Source organism: Eriocheir sinensis, unplaced genomic scaffold (assembly GCF_024679095.1).
Source record: "Eriocheir sinensis breed Jianghai 21 unplaced genomic scaffold, ASM2467909v1 Scaffold434, whole genome shotgun sequence".
NCBI classification, from domain to species: Eukaryota; Metazoa; Arthropoda; class Malacostraca; order Decapoda; family Varunidae; genus Eriocheir; species Eriocheir sinensis.
Genome location: NW_026111759.1, coordinates 275001 through 280000, shown reverse-complemented (window position 1 = coordinate 280000; position 5000 = coordinate 275001).

The following is a 5000-nucleotide window of genomic DNA, read 5'->3' as shown; positions in this document are numbered from 1 at the left end:
TCTTCGCTCGGACGGAAGCTATGCACGGCTTAAAGGAAAGGCGGGAGTCGAGGAGAATGCCCAGGTACTTGAGCTGAGGGACCCAAGGCACGGGGATGGCGTCGATGTAGAGGGGGTCAGGGGGAAGGGCATAACCAAAGGCCATGGCCTTCGACTTGGCCGGGTTGGGCACGAGGCCAAGCTCATTGCAGGAGACAAGGAGGCGGCGGAGCATGGCGCGGGCCCGAGCCACGTGGTTGGGTCCTGAGGCGACGATGGCGATGTCGTCCGCGTAGCTCAGGACCCGGGCCTGCCCGTTCCCCTGGAGGCGTACGAGCTGCTCCACCAAGAGGTTGAAGAGTAGAGGGCTGAGAATGCCTCCTTGCGGCGTCCCATTTTCGAAGGCCTTCGAAGTTGAGGAGGTGCCTTGAAAGCGGACAGTCGCCGTCCGACCCTGCAGGTACTGCCCGACCCAGCTGAGCAGGAGACCGTGCACGCCCTTTGCAGCCAATATGGAGAGAATGGCAGGAGTGGAGGCCATCTCGAAGGCCTTCTCGATATCCAGAAAGACCACCACTGCCTTGCCGCCAACAACTCCCGACAGGAGAGTCGAGATACAGTCACGCGTGCCTTTGCCCCGGCGAAAAGCGAAGAGATGGCGATGAAGGGGACCTAGCGCCCACTCAAGACGAGCGAAGAGCACCCGCTCCATCGTCTTGCCCAGGCAGCTGATGAGTGAGATGGGGCGGTATTGCGTGGCATCCCCTGCCTTCGGGATGGGGACAATGGCAGCGGACTTCCATGCAGCAGGGACAGTGCGAGAGGCGTAGGAGGCGTTGAAGAGGTGGAGTATTTCCGCTTCCATGGCAGGACCAGCATTGCGCAGCATAGAATAGCTGATCTTGTCCTCCCCTGGCGAGGTGTTGCGGCCCGGAAGAACACGCCGGAGCTCATGGATGAGAAGGGCAGTGTCCGCTGGATGTGGCAGGAGGCAAGCCTGCTGGTACGCCAGCCACCGTCCAGGGTCGACCCGGCGTTGCCTTAACTGGACCGCAGGGGGGAGACGAGCGGAGGCAGAACGGGAGGCGAAGAGCTCGGCGAGGCGTTCAGCCTCTTCCTGAGGCCGGGGGTGGAGCGCCGGCCTGGTAACGGCCCCTCGGCGAATGGAGCGAATCTTACGCCAGAGGAGGGAGATAGGAGTGGTGGAGTCGAGGGAGGCGCACCAGGCGAGCCAACGCTTCTCCTTCACCCGGTCGGTCGTTGTCCTGGCTATACGGACCGCGGCCCGCAGGAGGCGGCGAGTCTCTTCGGTGTTATGGCGGCGGTTGAGTCTTCTCGCCATGTTGACGCGGTGGTTTACCTCCCGGATCTCCTCGTCATAGTACCACCTGTCCCTGTGGTGGAAAGTGGTGCGCCGGGAGACAGGTATGGCAGAGTCTGCCGCGGAGTGGAAGGCGGCGACCAGGCGGGCCTCGGCAGCGTCAACTCCGGCAGGGCGGGGAGTTTCAGCCAGGTGGGTGGTGATACAGTGGCGGAATTTATCCCAGTCAGCCCTGCGGAAGTTCCAGCCAGGAGGACGGGGAGGGAGAACAGGCGGCAGGACCGGGAGGGTGACTACGGAGGCGATGTGGTCGCTCACGAGGTGGTGGTGGAGCGACCATGTTGCGTCTACACCTAAGGGCCCCGACACAAAGGAGAGGTCTAATACCCCCCCCGCTAGGTGTGTCGGCTCACCAGTGTTAAGGAGAGACACCCGAGGGGTCTCGTCGAGGGTGGCAGATAGGAGACGCCCTGCCCGGTTGCGCCTGGCATCGCCCCAGCGTTCGTGGTGAGCGTTAAAGTCTCCCCCGATGAAGGTGGGCTCCTCGCTGGCAAGCGTGAACAGCTCACCGAAGTCAGGCTCCTCCGCCGCCGGCCCACAGTAGATGCAATAGAAATGCAGGCGCAACCGGGCAAGCGCGATGGTGACAGCCAATACCTCCACGCCGTCGCCGCAAGCCACGGGGTGACGCACTCGAGAACAAGGAATTGAATCCTTGACCAAGATACCACACCCGCGTGTCTGACCGGCCACGGCAGGGAGGTAAAAAGACTGGTAACCCCGGAAGAAGGGCACGCGTTGTTCAGGAAGAAGCGTTTCCTGCAGGAGAACCACATCCACAGATTCTCTCGCCATCGCAGCACGCAGGAGGTTGGACCTACCGCGGATGCCACAGATGTTCCATTGGAGAACCGTGAGGCGGTGGGCATTTATACAGACAGCTTCCTGGAGTGCCTGTACCGGGCCATCCCTGGCCGGGTCGGTAGCCCGCCCGCGTTCAGGGAGGTGGGAGCAGGGGGCGGTGCTACCAACGGATGGTGCTGGCTGGGTGTAACGGCCGGAGGGGTTGGGAGGAGTGCGGAGCTGCTCGCATGCACGGGGGCAAGAGGAGGTGGAAGGGGAGTCTTCAGAGCACGAGGGGTCGGTGTAGGTGGGGTTGATGATGGCCCGCCGGGGGAAGGAGCCTGCACAGGAGGGACGGCAGCTTGCTGGACCGGCGTTTCCGGGAAGAGATTTCCCACCACCTGCTGCGCTGCGTCCGAAAACACTCTCGGCTCGACGTCCGACTTGAGGGCCGTTGCGATAATCCGCCCGAAGCCTTCCAAGAGTCCCACCATCATCTCCCGTGTGATGAGGAGACAGCCGGGAGGGGCGGCAGTGGGAGCTGCTGTAGTGAGGGGGCGTGGCTGGCGGCTGGCCTTGGGCGCTTGGGGAGAGGTGAGCTGGGCCGGTGGAGGCGGTGGCAGATGGCGTGGGGTAAGGGGAGGGAAGCTCTCCTCGTACGGAGCTGGTGAAGGGGGTGTAAGAGATGGCTGGTGGGAAGCCTGAGGGAGGCGGGGCGTTGGAGCAGCTGGGGACGCGGGGGGCTGCTGGGTTCCCCAGCGGAAGGTGCCGAGAGGAGCAGGGCGATGGGTGACGACCCAGCGCTGTTGGACAGTGCGCTGTTTGTCGACCAGCTCTCGCCTGTTGGCGCAGGCCCGATTCCAGGCATGGTGTTCGCCCTGGCAATTCGGGCATCTGCTGGTGATGGTCTGGCCAGTCTTGTACTTTGACAAGCACCGCTCCGTGTCGTGACTGGCAGAGCATATGCCGCAGACCGGGGGACGGCTGCACCTGGCCCGGTGGTGGCCGAACTGCTGGCAATTGTAGCACCTGAGGGGTTCCTTGCTGTAGGGGCGCGTGTAGAAGGTCCCCCAACTCCCCAGGTCCAACGAGCCCGGCAGCGGCCCCGCGACCGTGACAAATACCTGGCGCGTCGGTCCGTCCCGGGTAGTGCAGCGCACTGCCTCCAACACGCGTGGATGGCGCAACAGAGGCTTGAGGGGCATGGCAACAGGGTATGCCAGCAGCACGCCCTTGGTGTTCGCCCCGGGGGCCACCCTCAGCTGCACAGGGACGCCGGATACCTCCCTCACCGCGAGCAGGGTGTCGTGCTGGGCACTGTCTGCAGGTGTGATTAATACACACCCCGACTCCAGGAACTTGAGCGAGAGGCGTTCGCCCAGCTCCTGCTCCAGTGCCTCGGCGAGGTCGAGGGTTGATTCGAAACCGACAGTCGCCGGAATGAGCAGCTTCGGCAGCGAAGCGGGTTGAGCAGCAGCAGGGGCGTTCATAGTCCGAGGTGGCGGGGGCAGAGGTGACTGGGGGCGAGAGGGGTGCCGAGGGGGCAGCGAGGTAGAAGCGCCGGCGGACAAGGCAGAATCAGCCGGTAAGGAGTGACGCTGTCGCTTGGGGCCCACCGTTTGCCAACCGTCATCACCCGCAGGGTTGTTGATGGGGGGCGCGGTGGGTGAAGGAGCAGTCTCCCCGTCGATGACATCGACGAAAATCTCTGACTCAGATGTCAAGCTCGACCCTGACTCAGAGTCCTCCATTCGATCATGAACTCTCCGCGACTTACACGCCCGAGAAGCAGAGGGGTCGGCGGGCTCATCAGGAGGCAAGCCCTCAGTCGAGGAGGCAGCGGACGAAGAGGAGGAGCAGCGGGCACGCTTATGCTGGACGTCACGGCCGGAGGCAGAGTGAGGAGCAGCGGAGCAGTCGGGGCTAGAGTCAGCAGGGGGAGGGCCGGTAGAGTCGGAGTCAGAGTCAGCGGGGCCGTCAGGGCGAGAGTCAGAGTCAGCGGGGCTGCCAGGGCAGGAGTCAGAGTCAGCGAGGAGAGGGCCGGCGCCGAGGACAGACGCAGAGGCAGCAGGGGTAGGAACAGCGGGGCCGGGGTCAGAGCCAGAGACAGCAGAGGAGTGCCGAGAAGCGGTAGGAGAGAGGGGGCGGGAAGCAGCACCGCGAGCGGGCGGAGGAGAGGTAGGAGAGCAGGAACGGGAGGCCGCACCGCGAGCGGGCGGAGGAGAGGGAGGAGAGCGGGAACGGGAAACACCACCACGAGCGGGCGGAGGGGAGGGAGATGAGCGGGTAGCAACAGTACCAGCAGGCGGGGGGGCCCGCTTACGCCGGCCTTTCTGCTTGCCCATGACGAAGTAGCACAAGCAGTAAACCTAACAACCCTAAAAACAAGACCGCCCCCAACGGGAACACAGCTAGCTAAGGGTGAGGGGTGAGGGCTGGATGCCAGTGACCTACAACGAACGGGTGGCTAAATAGTCTTCAGACTGGGCCCGTCGTTGCCCCTTTCGGGTCTTTGTCACCTATCAGAGTCCCTGACGGCCACCCCACAATTTCCTATAACCAGCCCTCTGAGGGCCCCCTTCGTGGACGTGCCCTACGCTGGCACTCCTTCAGGGTTCGGCGTCGGAAAAGAGTGGGGGTCTCTAATTGGCAGCTGTAGCACTGGTCTTAAGATTACCAAAACAGGTAGAGCACAGGCAGTGCGTGTGTACACGTACACGTACACGGAGTGTACAAGGCAGGAGCAGTAGTGTGATGGAGGCTGGCGCGTGGTGGAGGGTGCACAGTGTGGTGTGCAGCGCGGGGCAGCTTATCACCGGGCGAGCGGCCGGCCAGCGTGCGAGGGGTGGACAGCGCA